This window comes from Rhinoderma darwinii, chromosome 2 (assembly GCF_050947455.1).
Source record: "Rhinoderma darwinii isolate aRhiDar2 chromosome 2, aRhiDar2.hap1, whole genome shotgun sequence".
Lineage (NCBI taxonomy): Eukaryota > Metazoa > Chordata > Amphibia > Anura > Rhinodermatidae > Rhinoderma > Rhinoderma darwinii.
Window position 1 is genome coordinate 35,657,583 of NC_134688.1, and position 19,552 is coordinate 35,677,134.

The 19,552-nt window shown below is 44.5% G+C and overlaps 1 long non-coding RNA gene across 1 annotated transcript; it reads left to right on the top strand.

The window, feature by feature from the left end:
• Positions 1-15,685: 15,685 nt before the first annotated feature.
• On the top strand, positions 15,686-18,967 carry LOC142740463 (uncharacterized). Its single transcript, XR_012880703.1, has 4 exons — positions 15,686-15,749; positions 16,196-16,327; positions 17,152-17,218; positions 17,417-18,967. It is a non-coding gene; the product is annotated as an uncharacterized LOC142740463 (long non-coding RNA).
• Positions 18,968-19,552: the final 585 nt, after the last annotated feature.

A 19,552-nucleotide genomic window follows, 5' to 3' on the forward strand; every position in this document is an offset into this window, starting at 1 on the left:
GGTGTATAAGGGCCTGGTATGGCTCCGTTATGATAAAGAAGTCACAGTACAGCTGACACTAAGCTTTATGCAGAACATAGTGGAATGTCAAAAACAGCAAAAAAAATCAAGAGAATCAAAAGAAATTTAATAAAACAACACCAGTCCCAAGTGAATATAATTCGTAATGTTGTAGGGGGGTAAGGGAATGATAATGCTGGGAATTCTCTGTTATACTCTACTTAAACCCTATACACACACAAGAAACAGAGTATAGAGCCAAGTATATATGAAAAGAATACATTTTTTTATTAAATACATATAAAAACATACATGTTAAAAAGGTACATGAGTGGAGAGACTCTATATGATATGAACACAGGTAAGTAGGAAAACCAAGTGTATGGTGTGTTTAACCCCTTCCCGCTCCTTGACGTACTATTACGTCATGGCAGCTGTATCGTTCGCGCTCCATGCCGTAATAGTACGTCTCGGGAGTAACGGCCGTTTCGGCCGTCCTCCCGACACATACAGGAGCTGTGACGCTGCTGTCTTGTTCAGCAGCTGTCACAGCTCCTACAGCGGGGACCGATCGCTGTGTCCCCGCTGATTAACCCCTTAAAAGCCGCGTTCTATAGAGATCGCGGCTTTTTAGGGGTTAAGCTGCCATCGCCGGCCTGCTACGCGATAGCGGCCGGCGATGGTGACTATGGCAACCGGACACCAAACAATGGCGTCCGGCTATGCCATAGACGGAAGCCTAGTGGGTCCTGACAACGTCAGGACCCACTATGCTTGCTGTCAGTGAGTAGCTGACAGTTCTAATACACTGCACTACGCATGTAGTGCAGTGTATTAGAATAGCGATCAGGGCCTCCTGCCCTCATGTCCCCTAGTGGGACAAAGTAATAAAGTAAAAAAAAAGTTAAAAAAAGATGTGTAAAAATAAGAAAATAAAAGTTTTAAAAGTAATAAAAGTAAAAGTCCCACTTTTTCCCTTATCAGTCCTTTATTATTAATAAAAATATATAAACAAACAAATAAACTATACATAATTGGTATCGCCGCGTCCGTAACGGCCTGAACTACAAAATTATTTTGTTATTTATCCCGCACGGTGAACGCCGTAAAAAAAAAAAATATTAATAAACCGTACCACAATCACAATTGTTTGGTCACTTCACCTCCCAAAAAATGGAATAAAAAGAGATCAAAAAGTCGCATGTACCTAAAAATGGTACTGATCGAAACTACAGTTCGTTACGCAAAAAATAAGTCCTCGCACGGCTTTATTGATTGAAAAATAAAAACGTTCTGGCTCTTAGAATAAGGTAACACAAAAAGTGAATGATTGTTTACAAAACGTATTTTATTGTGCAAACGCCATAAGACATAAAAAAAAACTATAAACATCTGGTATCGCCGTGATCGTATCGCCCCGCAGAATAAAGTTAATATATCATTTATAGCGCACGGTGAACGCTGTAAAAAAAAAAGTATACAAAAACAATAGTAGAATTGCTGTTTATTAGTCACCACGCCACCTAAAAATGGAATAAAAACTGATCAAAAAGCCGCATGCACCCCAAGAAAACTACAATGGATTCCTCAAGGGGTCTAGTTTCCAAATTGGGGTCACTTTTGGGGGGTTTCCAATGTTTTGGCACCACAAGACCTCTTCAAACCGGACATGGTGCCTAATAAAAACGAGGGCTCAAAATCCGCTAGGTGCTCCTTTGCTTCGGAGGCCGGTGCTTCAGTCCATTACCGCCCGAGGGCAACATGTGGGATATTTCTCTAAACTGCAGAATCTGGGCAATAAGTATTGAGTTGCGTTTCTCTGATAAATCCTTTTGTGTTATAAAAAAAATGGTATAAAAAGAGTAAATTTCACCTCTACTTTGCTCTAAATTTCTGTGAAACACCTAAAGGGTTCATAAACTTTCTAAATGCTGTTGTGAATACTTTGAGGGGTCTAGTTTCTAAAATGGGGTGTTTGATAGGGGTTTCTAATATATGGGCCCCTCAAAGCAACTTCAGAAATGAACTGGAACCTAAAAAAATAAATAAATGAGGCAATACTTCGCTTCTTACATTATACTGATAATGAGCCGTGCCCACTCCGAGATGACCCCAGTTTTGACCGTTTGTATAAACGGAGACCCCTATTAGACCGTTCCAGTGCCCGGTTTTCCCAAGCATACACCCCCGAGAAGTGTTTTTCTATTGATGAGTCCCTGGTACATTTTAAAGGGAGGGTTCAATTCCGCCAGTACCTGCCAGGTAAGAGGGCAAGGTATGGCGTGAAGATGTATAAGCTGCGAGAGTGCATCAGGGTATACCTACAGGTTTAGGATATATGAAGGAAAGGCCACCCCCAAACCAGACTGCATCCTGGACTACAATAGGTACATGGGAGGGATGGACTTGTCAAATCAAGTCCTGAAGCCCTACAGCGCCATGCGGTGTGGTATAAGAAGCTGACCGGGCACATCATACAGATGGCATTGTACAATGCGTATGTGCTACGTCGATGTGCAGGCCAGAGGGGAACTTTCCTGGAATTTCAAGATCTAATCTTTAGGGACCAGGAAGGGGGGCACCCAGTACTTCTGGAAGCGAGGCCACACGCATCGTACCAGGGCAACACTTTCCAGGAGAAGGTCCCCAAACCGGTGGAAAGGGAAAGAGACAAAAGAGGTGCAGAGTCTGCTATAAAAGGGGGATAAGGAAGAACACAATATACCAATGTGACACGTGTCCCGAAAAACCAGGGCTCTGTATAAAAGATTGTTTTAAAATGTATCATACATCCCTTGATTTTTAATTTACCCTGATGCACTCCGCACAGCTTACCCCCCTCATCTTTCCCTTCTGAGCCCTGCCGTATGCCCAGGCAGCTGATAACAGCCACATGTAGGGTATTGTCGTACCCAGGAGAACCCACATTACAATTTAAGGGGTGTATATCTCCGGTGGCGCATGCTGGGCACACTATATTGGACACTGAAATGGCATATACATATATAAAATTGCAAATCTCACACTGCACCATCTGCTGCGCATTATCTTTTACACAGTACCTGTGGGGTCAAAATGCTCACTACACCTCTAGATGAATGTCTTAAGGGGTGTAGTTTTTAAAATGGGGTCACTTCTCGGGGGTTTCAACTGTACTGGTACCTCAGGGGCTTGTGCACACATGACTTAGCACCAGAAAAGCTCCAGTAGGCCAAATGGTGGTCCTTTCCTTCTGAGCCCTCCCATGGGCCCAAAGGGCAGTTTATCACCACAAATGGGGTATTGCCGCACTAAGGACAAATTGGGCAACAAAATGGGGTATGTTGTTCCTTGTGAAAATAAGAAATTTTGATCAAAAATGACATCTTATTGGAAAAAATATCATTTTTTTCATTTCACAGCCCAATTCAAATAGGTGCTGTGAAAAAACTGTGCGGTCAAAATGATAACAAAAACCATAAATGAATTCCTTGAGGGGTGTAGTTTCCAAAATGGGGTCACTTCTGGTGGGTTTCCATTGCTTTGATACCTCTGGGGCTCTGCAAATGCAACATGGCACACGAAAACCAATCCAGCAAAATCTGGACTCCAACAAACACATAGCGCTCCTTTCCGTCTGAGCCCTCCCATGGGCCCAAACGGCAGTTTATCACCACAAATGGGGTATTGCCGCACTAAGGACAAATTGGGCAACAAAATGGGGTATGTTGTTCCCTGTGAAAATAAGAAATTTTGATCAAAAATGACATCTTATTGGAAAAAATATAATTTTTTTCATTTCACAGCCCAATTCAAATAGGTGCTGTGAAAAACCTGTGCGGTCAAAATGATAACAAAAAACATAAATGAATTCCTTGAGGGGTGTAGTTTCCAAAATGGGGTCACTTCTGGTGGGTTTCCATTGCTTTGATACCTCTGGGGCTCTGCAAATGCGACATGGCACCCGAAAACCAATCCAGCAAAATCTGGACTCCAACAAACACATAGCGCTCCTTTCCTTCTGAGCCCTCCCATGGGCCCAAACGGCAGTTTATCACCACAAATGGGGTATTGCCGCACTAAGGACAAATTGGGCAACAAAATGGGGTATGTTGTTCCCTGTGAAAATAAGAAAATTTGATCAAAAATGACATTTTATTGGAAAAAATATCATTTTTTTCATTTCACAGCCCAATTCAAATAGGTGCTGTGAAAAAACTGTGCGGTCAAAATGATAACAAAAACCATAAATGAATTCCTTGAGGGGTGTAATTTCCAAAATGGGGTCACTTCTGGTGGGTTTCCATTGTTTTGATACCTCAACGCCTCTTCAAACCTGGCATGCTGCCTAAAATATATTCTAATAAAAAAGAGGCCTCAAAATGCACTAGGTGCTTCTTTGCTTCTAGGGCTTGTGTTTTAGTCCACGAGCGCAGTAGGGCCACATGTGGGACATTTCTAAAAACTGCAGAATCTGGACAATACATATTTAGTAGTGTTTCTCTGGTAAAACCTTCTCTGTTACTAAAAAAAAATTGAATAAAATTGAAATTCAGCAGAAAAAATGAAATTTGCAAATTTCATTTCCACTTTGCTTTAATTCCTGTGAAATGCCTGAAGGGTTAAAAAACTTTCTATATGCTGTTTTGAATACTTTGAGGGGTCTAGTTTTTAAAATGGGGTGTTTTATGGGGGTTTCTAATACATAGGCCCCTCAAATCCACTTCAGAACTGAACTGGCACCTTCAAAAAAAGGCTTTTGAAATTTTCTTAAGAATATGAGAAATTGCTGTTTATGTTCTAAACCTTGTAACGTCCAAGAATAATAAAATAATGTTCAAAAAACGATGCCAATCTAAAGTAGACATATGGGAAATGTGAACTAGTAACTATTTTGGGTGGTATAACCGTCTGTTTTTCAAGCAGATGCATTTAAATTCTGAAAAATGCTATTTTTTGTAAATTTTCTCTAAATTTTGCAATTTTTCACAAATAAAGACTGAATATATCGACCAAATTTTACCACGAACATGAAGCCCAAAGTGTCACGAGAAAACAATCTCAGAATCGCTTGGATAGGTTTAAGCATTCCGACGTTATTACCACATAAAGTGAAATATGTCAGATTTGAAAAATGGGCTCTGAGCCTTAAGGCCCAAACTAGGCTGCGTCCTTAAGGGGTTAAAGTCCTTATATTAAGGACATATGAATAGGGCAGTGTGCTATCGTATATAACGTTAGTTGTTTGAGTGTGAGCTGTTTTGTTAAGGACAGAAGTGTCCAAAGGGTGTTTTCTAGAGTAAAATACTCCCAACATTAATAACTCAGACAGCCTTACCCATAATAGTAGTCCTGGTAGCCTGGATACCTGTGTGTAGAACAATAAGATGTCATTTTTTATCAAAATTTCTCATTTTCACAGGAAACAAAATACCCCATTTTGTTGCCCAATTTGTCCTTGGTGCGGCAATTCCCCATTTGTGGTGATAAACTGCCGTTTGGGCCCATGGGAGGGCTCAGAAGGAAAGGACCACCATTTGGCCTACTGGAGTTTTTCTGGTGCTAAGTCATGTATGCAGAAGCCCCTGAGGTACCAGTACAGTTGAAACCCCTGAGAAGTGACCCCATTTTAAAAACTACACCCCTTAAGACATTCATCTAGAGGTGTAGTGAGCCTTTTGACCCCACAGGTACTGTGTAAAAGATAATGCGCAGCAGATGGGGCAGAGTGAGATTTGCAATTTTCTATATATATATGGCATGTCCGTGCCCGATAAAGTGTGCCCAGCATGTGCCACTGGAGATATACACACCATAAGATGTAATGTGGGTTCTCCCGGGTACGGCAATACCCTATATGTGGCTGTTATTAGCTGCCTGGGCACACGGCAGGGCTCAGAAGGGAAAGATGAGGGGCATAAGTTGTGCGGAGTGTATCAGGGTAAATTAAAAATTAAGGGATGTATGATAAATTCGAAAACAATCTTTCATACAGAGCCCTGTTTTTTCGGGACACGTGTCGCATTCGTATATTGTTTACCTCCTTATCCCCCTCTTTGAGCAGACTCTGCACCTCTGTTGACTTTTTCCCTTCTTGCCAGTTTGGGGAACTTCTCCTGGAAAGTGTTGCCCTGGTACGATGCGTGTGGCCTCGCTTCCGGAAGTACTGGATGCTCCCTATTCTTGGTCCTAAAGATTAGGTTCTTGATAGTCACCTCTTGAAATTCCAGGAAAGTTCCCCTCTGGCCTGCACATCGACGTAGCACATACGCATTGTACAATGCCATCTGTATGATGTGCACGGGCAGATTCTTCCTGCAGACTTGCTCCTCTCTGGCTGCATGTGCTGTGTACAGCGTCAGAGAGGAGGAGGAGTGTTACAGACGTTCGGCACGTCTGCTATGTGCGTCTGCATGGCCCCTCCCCCTGGTCCAGTCCGTCCCGGGATGAAAATACCGCCCCCCCCCCGTTTGGGTAGGTGGTGCCGCCTGAGGCCGTCGGCCTCATGGCAGATGCGGCACTGACCACACCCTCGATTTCCACATGGCGCTGTAGGGCTTCAGGACTTGATCTGACAAGTCAACCCCTCCCATGTACCTATTGTAGTCCAGGATGCAGTCTGGTTTGGGGGTCTCTATACTGGTACCTCGTACAGGTACATGGGTACTGGTGTGGCCATGTATTGTTGTTAATACAAGGACATCTCTCTTGTCCTTGTACTTGACACACAATATGTTGCTGCTAGATTGTGCCCTGCTCTCACCCCTTCTGAGTGTTTGCCCAAGCAGAGTCTTAGGGAGGCCTCTCAGATTTTTTTCTAGCAGTGCCGCATGCCGCAGGACTTCTGGAAGCGAGGCACTTGAAGAGTGGGACGCTGGTATAAAAATTATCCAAGTAGAGGTGGTAACCCTGGTCCAGCAGTGGGTGCACCAAATCCCACACAATTTTTGCATTAATTCCCAGTAAGGGGGGGCATTCTGGGGGCTGAATACTGCTGTCCTTCCCTTCATACATCCTAAATTTGTAGGTATACCCTGATGCACTCTCGCACAGCTTATACATCTTTACGCCATACCTTGCCCTCTTACTCGGCAGGTACTGGCGGAATTGAAGCCTCCCTTTAAAATGTACCAGGGACTCATCAATAGAAATACACTTCTCTGGGGTGTATGCTTGGGCAAACCGAGCACTGAAATGGTCTAATAGGGGTCTCAGTTTGTACAAACGGTCAAAACTGGGGTCATCTCGGGGTGGGCACTGCTCATTATCCTTATAATTTAAGAAGCGAAATATTGCCTCATAATGCATCTTGGACATGGCCATACGGTACATTGGGGGTATGGTATAAGATGTCCATGCTCCAGTAGGTCCTAATGGATGGCTTTTTCAGAAGCCCCATGTTCAAGTGAAGTCCCCAGAACTTGCCCAACTCTGCTACATCTACAGGGGTCCACCTGTAGGATTGGGCATAAAATGATGTAGGGTTCTTAGTAATATACTGTTGGACATATAAATTTGCCTAGGAGACCATAAGATCTATAAAGTCATCAGTGAAGAAGAAACTGAAAAAGCCCATTTCACTGAGCCCTGCCGTATTAAATTTTAACTCTGGGATTTTGGGCTCATAAATGTCTGGTGTGGGGGTCCAAATGGGGGCTTGAACTGCGGCGGGGTCATTTCGCTCGGGGGCTTCAACTGCACTAATGGTCAAGGAGCATCTCCTAGGAGGTTCCTCTTCTTCATCACTGGATGAGGAGGTGGATAAATAAAACAGAGTCTCACCATCCGACGACTCTGTGTCGGAGGCAAGAAATGAATATGCCTCTTCGGCACTAAATGTCCGTTGGGACATGTTTGATTGCTTTCCTAACTAGGAGCAATAGGCTGCTACCTAAACCAGCTCAAAAAATTGGTGTTTTTATAGAACGAGTGGGCTTCCCTGAGACTAAACCTAACAAGGGCGAGGGTTCCTAACACTAAACCTAACTAGATTTTATTTGAACTTCCCTGAGACTAAATCTAACTACGGCGACTATTCTCTGACACTAAACCTAACTAGATTATTCTGAGCTTCCCTAACACTAAACCTAACCACGGTGACGGGTGCCTGACACTAAACCTATCTAGATTATTCCGAGCTTCCCTGACGCTAAACCTAACTACTGTGATGGACCCCTAACGCTAGATCTAACTATGGTGATGGATTCCTGACGCTATACCTAACTATGCTTTTTGACGGTTCCCTGACACTAACTAACACTAATACTAAACTAACTAGATAAATTGTCTAAATTAACAGGTTTTTTTTTCTTTTTTTTTTTATATATTTTTTTATTTTATATGTTTTATAAAGAAAAAAATAATCCCCAGGGACCAAGAAATTGGTCCTGAAGACTAAGAAGTGGTCAGTGATAGGAGATCACTGACCAAAAATGTGGGGGGAACACAAGGAGGAAGGGTAAAGGACTGGGTAGTGGATTGGGGAGGTGGGAAGCAGAAAAAAGTTGTCTTTTTTTCACTTTTTTTCTTCTCTCCCTCTACTCACAACCGCTCTGAACGCCTCGCTATCTCCATCTCAGGGCGGGTGCGGCAGGATGAGATGTCAGGGAGAGGAAGTGAAGAGACCGATCGCCACTATTGGACAGTTACCCACTGACTGACCAATAGTGGCGATTGTGGAGGCGGGACCATCGCAATAGGTCCCGGCGTATTGAGCTGTGATAGCCTGCAGTCGGAAACAGCAGCTGTCACAGCTCGTGCACGCGCCGGTGGAAAATGGCGATGCATTTTCCCTGCGACATAATATTCCGTCGCTGAGCGCGAACGGGGCGGTCAGCGCGACGGAATATTACGTTGCTGAGCTCGAAGGGGTTAAATACATTGAATACACAGTGTCAAGAAACTTTAATTTCACTTTTTCAATGGTTTTCAGCGACTTAAGTGATAAATTATCACGCTGCAGCAAGTTATCAGAGTCAGGATAAGGATTGCTATATCTGTACATGACTCCAAACAAAGAAACAAGAAGTTCATCTGCTCACCAGGCCATCCATGTGTCCAATAAACTCTCGGTGGGCGGATAATTGTCCGGTAACTTTATCCATTAAAATGGAGACGATCCAGAACTTAGGCTACATTCACACGACAGTGAAAAAAAATGGCCATTAAAAACTGATCAACTGTCAGTTTTTCATGGCCATTTTGCATCATTGTGTCTGCAAATTTTTATACACTTCCAGTCCGTCTGTCCGTTTTTAATGGCAGTTTCACATCCATTTTGCATCCGTTTTTCATGGCCGTTAAAAAAACTGATGAATTTCTTTTGTCTGGCTTCTTTTGTCCCAACCCCCTGAAAACACCCAAACAAAGGTCATTGTCATGATTGTTTCACAGCCACCCTGTAGATGATGCCACACAGCCCCCCTGTAGATGATGGCACACGGACCCCCTGTATATGATGAAACACAGACCCCCTGTAGATGATGGCACACAGACCCCCTGTAGATGATGGCACACAGACCCCCTGTAGATGATGGCTCACAGCCTCCCTGTAGATGATGTCACACAGCCCCCCTGTAGATGATGGCACACAGCCCCCCTGTAGATGATGGCACACAGCCCCCCTGTAGATGATGGCACACAGCCCCCCTGTAGATGATGGCACACCGCCCCATGTAGATGATGGCACACCGCCCCATGTAGACGATGGCACACGGCCCCTTGTAGACGATGGCACACAGCCCCATGTAGATGATGGCACACCGCCCCATGTAGATGATGGCACACAGCCCCCCTGTAGATGATGACACAGACACCTCTCCGGATAAAGCACCACACCACCCCCTCCCTGTGGTAATCTTCCGGGACTCTCTCTGTAAATTCAGGACCGTGCCGAAAAATTTGCTACAGTAGACAACAATGTCCCCTGTACTAGCGCCATGCTACCATAGTAGTGAGCGCAACAATATCCGTAATTTTTGTCCGCCTGAATGCCCTACATACTCACCGATGCATGACCGTCTACGTCACGAGTGATCTCTAGTCTCACTGGTTCTGCGAAGGCGACGCGAGGACGTCATCTCGTCACCTTCGCAGAACCCATGAGACTAGAGACCATACCTGTAGAGGACGGCGCTGCAACAGTGAGTATGTGTCATTGCGCCGCCGATTACCAGCAAGGGAGCCAATAGTTCCCTTGGCTCTTGAATCCCCAAATCACAGAACCATTTTTAACGGCTGTTACATGTATTGACGGCCGTTAAAAATTGATCCATTGACTTCTATGGGGGCCGTCTGGCCGTGAAAGCGGCCAAATATAGGACATGTTCTATTTTTTGACGGCCAATATTCACCGGTGGTTAAAAAAAGGCCGTGTGAATATACCCATAGAACATCATTGTTCTGAAAGCGGACGTTTTTTACTGTTGTGTGAATGTAGCCTAAAACGAAATTCAATAAAATGTATCCTTTATTAGTTCAGATGTTGCCGTCTTTACCTTGACTTTTAACGCATTAAATAAACAATCCCTTATCTTGACTTTTTCAATGGCTTTTGTTGTGTGATATCACGCTGCAACAAATGATATTTTATTTCACATATAGCGAAAAGTAGTAATCCAAAAATAGGTTTTTAACGTTTCGGTCTATACATTCAACCTTCTTTAGACACGGATATGCGGCGCTTGTGACCTCGGTCGCTGTTGGGTAATGGCGCCATTATTTTTGGATTACTACTTTTCGCTATATGTGAAATCAAATATCACTTATTGCATAATACCTTGGAGTGCTGAGTTCCCATTTTTTACACATTGGCTTGGAAGCCTACTCACGCACACTTGAAACACGGAGTGCTGCGGGATCAAGAAAGTATCACGCTGCAACAAGTTATCAGAGTCAAGTTAAAGATGGCTACATCTGTATTACAGTATAAAATCCATCTAGTAACAGATTACACGTTTCATACATTACATGTTCTTAGTCGTAGCCCCTATAACCACACATGTATCTTTCTTCCATGTTTATAAACAGCAGTCCCATGTAACGCCTATATCCAGTGTATGCACAGACAGTCTATCCAGGCAGTAGGAGATAATTAGATGATGTAACAGATACTTCAGCCGCTTATGATGTCACTGATGATGTCATAGACAGTACTAGCCGTTAGGTTCTATGTGCAGCTGGATTACATATTTTTTACAATTTCTGCCAATCACGTCTGGACCGGGACTGTGATTGACTGTGTGATTGACAGGTAAGATGCAGCATTTTATCATTAATTCTACATGTTACTGGACACATGAAATATATACACTCTAGAATTCTCATATAAGGCCAGATTCACACTGGACATTACTGCAGCAATTTCTAACCACACCAACACCTCACCACAACTATAAGATTGTAGAAGGATTTTTTTTTGGTGATTGTCGGGGGTTGTTTTTTTTTTAGACAAACCGTTCAAGTTCCAGTAAAATGTTTCTATTAATGCAAGTAACAACTGAACATTTTACATTCAGATTTCAATGTTTCATATTTTCTCATTAAAGTTACAACTCAGAGTATGTTCACACAGCCTATTTTCAGCCGTTTTCCTGGCCGTAAACACCCCGAAAAACAGCCGAAAATACGGAGGCTGGACGCCTCCAAACATCTGCCCATTGATTTCAATGGGAAAAACAGTTTTTTTTTCCGATGTTGCATTTTACGTGGGCGTTTGATAAAGCGGCGCATAAAAAACACCCTGTAAAAAGAAGTGCATTTCACTCCTTCGGCCGTTTTTGGAGCCGTTTTTCATTGTCTCAATAGAAAAACAGCTCCAAGAACGTTGGTAAAAACGCCTCAAAAAATGTTTGTGGTTTAAAAAATGGCTGAAAATCAGAGGCTGTTTTCCCTTGAAAAGAGCTCTGTATTTTAGAGACGTTTTTTAGTTAAGTGTGTGAACATACCCTTACCATTGTCTGAGAATTGCAGCTGTCAGTAATGTGGAATGTGACTTCTCAGTCGTTTTCAATATGATGTCTGATTTAATTTAATTAAATAGTCTTAAAAAGCTACCGTATATTATCCTAATAAGGCTCAGCAGTAGCCAGGGCCGGCCTTAGGGGTGTGCGACCTGTGCCATTACATAGGGCGCATCCCTCCAGCAGGTGGAACGGGGCGCTGCGCTGGCTCCCTTCCACTGCTTGTGTTTTAGAAGCGGCCGGGCAACTCAGCAGCTGCCTTTCCGCCTGGGTGCTTCTCTCACTGACATCGCGTTTCTAGCAGCGAAAATCGGGATTCCTCTAGGAGATGAGGGCATTGGGGATTGGCATTTGTAAATTGCCCACATTGTGACCCCCCCTAATGTCAGTCATGGACACCTGGGCCTGGGTGTGACTGCAACCTCTTCACCCCTATAGTTATGTTCCCTGGGTTTACACTAACATTACAAAATGTTTTCAATGTCTGACTCGTCCTGTGATAGAAAATGAAAGGTGTGAAAGTAAATATATTATTATTCATTCTAGATATGGGGTTATTTTATGTTTATTCCATTATGTATTTTACAGACATTTATGACATCTGAATATGTGGCACCAGTGACAGCCGACATGCTAGGACATACACTGTATATATGTAAGTATTATAGCAAATGACAACCTATAGAAATTCTGTAATCTGATGTCATCCAGAATGTTCCTATAGAGACACATGACAAGACTGTGGGAACAAATTCCTGGCCTGTCTTAGGGGTGTGCGACCTGTGCGGTTACACTGGGTGCATCACCTGTCACTAATGAATGGGGCGCCACTGGTCTTAATGTCTGGGGCACCCATTGCTTGAACACTCAATCCCACTCTTCATGTAAAAAAAGTAAAGGGCACTGCTCAGGATGCAGATACAATTCCTTGATAATGGATTACATTACAGTGTGGCAGACAATACTTGTCTGGCAGTGTTATTTGGGCACTGTATGATTGCAGTATTTGAGTACTATATTCTACGCCATAAAGCTGAATTCAGACGCTGCAGATTTGCTGCGCGGCAAAATTCACAAGTGTTACAGGTGAATAGTTACAGTCTCAAAAACTCATCCACATGTAGCAAAAGTAAACGCTGGGAATTTTGCTGCAGCTTTATATTATTATTATTATAGAAATGCTCCATAAAGAAGATATTATGGTATTAGTAATATATAAGGGACTTGTTATTTATGTAATTTCCTAATACACATTTGGCTTATGGGGGAGCACACAGCGCACACAGAGTGTCTACCAGGGGCGTAACTAGGAAAGATTGGGCCCCATAGCAAACTTTTGACTGGGCCCCCCCCCCTCTGCTGGGTATCACACAACCACCCCCCCCCCCCTTGTAGATAGTGCCTCCCTATAGATTCCACCACACAGCACCCCCTATAGATAGCACCATACACAGCCCCCTGTAGATAACGCCATACAGCCCCCTCTGTAGATAACGCCATACAGCCCCCTCTGTAGATTACGCCATACAGACCCCCCCCCCTAAAAAAAAAACGGCCTATAGTTTGTCCTACAAAAGACATGCATCCCCTATCCACAGGATAGGGGATACATGTGTGATCGCCGGCAGCGATAAGGAGAACGGGGGACCGAAAGTCCCCCGAAGTTCTCCATGACTAACCTCTGACTTCCGGCGTCTGCACAGTTCAATAAAAATGAAAGGAGCGCTGGTCACGCATGCGCACAAGCACGACCGGTGCACAAGTAATTTCCATAGAGCTGCAGACAGACTACGGAAGTCCGAGGTTTGTCATGGAGATCTTAGGGGGGACTTTCGGTCCCCCGTTCTCCTCATCGCTGGGCGTCCCAGCGATACCACATGTATCCCCTATCCTGTGGATAGGAGATGCATGTCTTTTGTAGGAACAACCCCTTCAGTGGCGTCGCGCTGTAGCAGCCATAGCGGCTGCTAGCGGAGCCTGCGGCCATGGGAGGGGCCGTGCCGGCGGGTGGCACAGGCCCCCTCATGCTGCAGGCCCCATAGATGTGGCTACGGCTGCTATAGCGGTAGTTACGCCACTGCGTATAGTTTTGTACGGCGTAAAACTACAGCTCCCAGCATGGCCGGAACAATGATAAGGATATGCTGGGAGATGCGGTTTCACAAAAAAAAATCATACCACCATCATCTCGCTGCAGATCATACAGTGACTACAATACTGATTAGAGGCAGAATAAACATTTACATTAAGTGACTCACCGGTGACGTCTCAGATTCTAGTTCTTTTCTTCTCCCTCCGGTTCAGACATCTATGATGGATTTCTCCCGGCCATGACCCATTTCTGCAGTTTTCCGTTTAGATATCTTCAGCTTCTCACTTTTAAAACATTTCTGCACCTGTAAACAAAGTTAAAATTCTCAACACATCTAAATATAACTGTCACACACACACACACACACACACACACACACACACACACACACACACACACACACACACACACACCGTGCCCCCTGTAGATAGTGCCCCCTGTAGATAGTGCCCCCTGTAGATAGTGACCACATATGAACTCCAGAGCTGCAAGGCAATAGTGCTAACCACTGAGCCACCGTGCTGCCCTACATATAGCTTCCCCTATAGTTAGTGCTCCACGTATAGCCCACCTCTGTAGATATTGTTCCACATATAGCCCACCCCTGTAGACTGTGCACTACATATAGCCACCCTGTTGCTAGTGCCCCACAGGTAACCCACCGTTGTATATAGTGTCCCACACATAGCCCACCCCTATAGAAAGTACCCTAAAAAATAGCTCCCTTATAGATAGTGCTCTACATATAGCCCACCCCTGTATAGTGTCTCACATATACTGCCCCACATATAGACCCCCCTGTAGATAGTGGCCCACACCCCCACATATAGACCCCCCTGTAGCTACTGCCCCACATATAGACCCCCCTATATATAATAGCCAACATAAAGACGACCCCCCCCCTTTAGATAGACCCCACCACTATAGATAATGCCATTCACATTTTTATGAGGAAAAAAATATATAAAGTTGACATACTCACATTCTCCGGTTCCCACGCTGTTCACTGGCGATGCAGACATGCTCTCTTCTGAGCATGTCTGCAGGAGCTGAATGAGCGTTCCCTGTATGGCACTGATTGACGCTGATTGGCGGGGCAGAATGACTTGCCCCGCCAATCAGCACCTTCCAAGCATGGAAGCGGCGCGATGATGTCATCGCGCCGCTAGCCAATCAGTGTCATTGTAAGGCACTGGATGGTCAGGCACGGAACATGCCCGGCCATTCAGCGCTAATACATGTATTTGGCTGCCGCTAGCACCGGGGCCCCCTCCGGTGCTAGCGACACCTACAGGCATGAGAGTGCCTGTGTAAGGCTCGGCGGCGCGGGCCCCACAGTAGCGGTGCTACCCCTGTAGCAGCCATAACGGCTGCTAGCGGCGCCACCGGGCATTTGGGAGGGCGTGTCGGCTGGCGGCACGGGCCTCCTCAAGCCCCGGGCCCCGTAGCAGCCGCTACTGCTGCTACCGCGGTAGTTACGCCACTGGTGTCTACATTACCAGTACTGCAGTCTGTGCGCCACCATACAGGTCCGTCCACATGAAGTTGCTGTGTACATGAGCCCTAATGTACATTTCCTTCATTGTTGGGTGGTCTATACTGAGCACACGTCTGTCTGGAGAAATAAAACTACACAATTATTGTTTTTTCCAGAACACCTTAAGATCAGCTGCCTGCTGCCAGGGGGACTCTCTGAAGCAATATTTCATCTATGCAAGGTGCGTCTCTTATTAGTTACTATATGCAGTATCCACCAATACCCTCCACAGTTAGAATGACACTTTTTGTATGTCCTGGGTCAGAATGCCCCTTTTGTATGGCCCCACAGTAATGAAGCCCCCTTTTCTAAGCCCCGACTCAGTCCTTTTATCCCCCATATTAATAGTGCCCCCTTTGCTCCTATAAAATAAAAAACTATACTCACCTAATAGACGACCAACCGGGTCAGACATTTCGCTTCCTCCCTGCGCCGTTATTGTTTGTCCAATTTCAGGGGCGTATGGAGCCCCAGAGCTGTGGGCCACCCCAAATCCCTGGACCCCAGCCGGTCATCCTATTTACCCCTTTGGTAATTTTACACTGGTTGGGGACTGGACTCTGTTCTAGATAGAAATGTTGCCATTGATTGAGATTTGTCCTAATACATTGTCTTTCTTTCTCCTAGAATTAATTCCTCATAAGAGTTAATGATAACCACACGTCCCAGGAGGGCAGATCAAAGATTAAGCAGAGCCCTCCACCTCACATCACATAACGTTCTACATTCAGTCGGATGTATTCAGTAGGAGAGTCCAAGGTCAGTGTATTTTATTAACTGCATCTCTAAATGATCACATAGTGTGTATTACTGGTCAATACTGAAGAGGGCACTACCACCATAGATGGCCTGGGCACCCTCAACTTACACTGCCGATCCGGCATTTAGGGCCCAAACCTATAATATAAAAAAACAGAAAGATACAATCCCTAGTTTATTGACTGGGTGATGTTATTTGGGCACTGTATGATTAAATTATTTGGACACTACATGGTGCATCATAAGGGGGAGGACGTCACAGATACTGCACATGTCACCAATAAACCTAAGGCCGGCCCTGGATGTGACACAATAGCTGCCACGTGACATGCCATCCACACGGACATGACCGCTGTGGCCTAGCAACTAAAGGCAACAGAACCACCAGCGCAGGAGCCACAGGGAATTTAAAAAATGAGTAGGGACAATTTGTTATTTTTAGCCATATGCGGCTTAGACTAAGGTTTATGAAACTGTCAGAAAACCCCTTTAATAATTATTTTGTCTGTTGAATCCAGAAATCCAATTTACCATTTTCTACTCTCTCTACTCCAGTCCAAAAGACTCCACAAAAGACAAATTAGAAGTTTTCCATTAAGGATAAGATTATATAGAAGAATAACAATAAGCTCCTGGTCCCTGATACAAAATCTATACCAGGGTCCTCCAACTATTATGTGCCATTATACTGCTGGTGTTATTTGTGTGGCAGAGGGGCATTGGACTCGCCCTGTGATAGAAAATGAAATGTGTGAAAGTAAATATATTATTATTCATTATGGATATGGGGTTATTTTATGTTTATTCCATTATGTATTTTACAGACATTTATAACATCTGAATATGTGGCACCAGTGACAGCCGACATGCTAGAAGATCCACTGTATATATGTAAGTATTATAGCAAATAACAACCTATAGAAATTCTATAATGTGATGTCATCCAGAATGTTCCTATAGAGACACATGACAAGACTGTGGGAACAATCTCCCTGATGTTTTCAATAGGCTGAACATATATTTGTTGATATGATGAACCATACTAAGCGCACGTCATAATATCTTCACAGTTTATACTTTTTGTTCCAGAATTTCTTGAGATCGGCTGCCTGCTGCCAGGGGGACTCTCTGAAGTAATATTTCATCTATATGCGGTATGTCCATCATTAGTTACTATATACAGTATCCACCAGTAGCTCTGTACATTGAAAAAGTAATGAGTGGGCAAAATGCCAAGAAAGGCGTAGCAGTGGGGAACCTTGGATAGTTGGTAGGAATAGGCATAATGTAAGTTAGGGGTATCTTTGTCCAAAATGCTGGCCACATGGCTCGGTTTGGGACTGAACGTAGGTGTAAGGTAATTGGGTGAGGGAGTGTAGGGGGATTTTAGACAGCTCTGGTCTGCCAAGAACATTTGCGATGTGTCAAGGCCTGGATGCAATAGACAAGGACTTAAGTGAGTTTCATTACACAGTCATAATCTGCAGGCTTAGGTGATAATGGATACTGGCAGAATGTTTTTATATTTACAGCACTCAAGCGGAAAGCAATGGAAGGTGCCAGGATATTGCCACGTATAGAGCCCCCACAAATCATGCAGCACAAGGACCTGGACTTGGGGTGTACTGGATTGTTTGGAGCAAATGGCATCAAGGAAGCAAGGCAGGTATCCTCAATGGTATCATTCTAGCAAAAATTTGAGGGAACATGGCACGATGATGGGCCAAGTGCCAGGATCCTTGCGCAGGGATCCAGGGTCGATGAAGGCAGCAATATCCCAGTAGGGCCTCATAATCTCAACATGGGAGAGGGACACCTTGGGGTTGCCAAAATGTTTAGAACACGGGGTACTGGCACAATGTTTGGAATTACAGGAGCAGCGCATCTGGATGTAAAGAGAAGCAGAAGAAGGCAACAGTAGCTGGTTGAGCCTGATTCTGATCTGTCAGATGATAATAAGTGGTCTGATGTTGGGGATAGATGGGCTAATGGGCAAGACGTTTAAGATGCTGAAAAAAATGTTTACGCAGGATAAAGTAAAAAGGTAAAAGCGAGGAGGCGTGATACCGAAAGCCAATCCTTTACTGGAAAGAGGGGTTAAAGTTTGGGGCCAGGAAACATGTTTGTTGATTTCTACCTACACACACTTGTCCCAGGAAATGTTGGGAAACATAAGGGAGGAAAGGCTTGTCTAGTTTTCGTGATTTCTATGGAAGATTTTGTTTAGTATTGCAGTGTTATGGTGGTGGAGCAGGACCCCCTTATTGATCAGGTGCCAATAAAAAGGGATGGTGCCTGTGAAGCAGGCTGGTAAGTATAAAAAAAATACATCTGTCGCATCTAAAAAAGGCATCAGTAAACGATGAAATAGACAAGGAGTTGAGTGAGTTGCATCATTAAAGCAGAATCTGCAGGCACGGATGACAATGGATACTTGCAGAATGTTTTTTGTGCCTACAGGACTCAAGTGAGAAGCAGTGGAAAGGACACGGATATCGCCACGGATAGGGCGTCCACGAGTCATGCAGCACAAGGAACTGGACTTCTGATGTAATTGACTGTTTGGAGGAGATGGCGTACATTTGCGAAGAATGTAGTTGGCTTTCGAAGCGCGTAAGCAGTCTTGTATCATCATTTCAACATGCCGTGTGGTTTATAAAATGTTTTTCTAATAAAGTCATCACATTGTCATGAGGATTGCTGGACCGTATTTTCTTATGTTTACTGTATATTTATTGGACAGTGCTAACGCCATACAGCACTCCCTGTAGAGAACGCCATACAGCCCTCCTGTAGAGAACGCCATACAGTCCCCCTGCAGAGAACGCCATACAGCCCCCCTGTAGAGAACGCCATACAGCCCCCCTTGTAGAGAACGCCATACAGCCCCCACTGTAGAGAACGCCATACAGCCCCCCCTGTAGGGAACGCCATACATCCCCCCTGTAGAGAACGCCATAGAGCCCCCCCTGTAGGGAACGCCATACAGCCCCCCCTGTAGGGAACGCCATACAGCCCACCCCCTTTAGGGAACGCCATACAGCGTTCCCCCCCCTGTAGAGAGCGCCATACAGCGTCCCCCCTCCCAAAAAAATGTGACCTACAGTGTGTCCTACAAAATACATGTATCCCCTTTCCACAGAATAGGGGATAGATGTGTGATCGCTGGCAGCGAAAGCTGCTTTTATCCTCTCCTCAGGGTCCCCGGCAGTCACTGACAGCCGG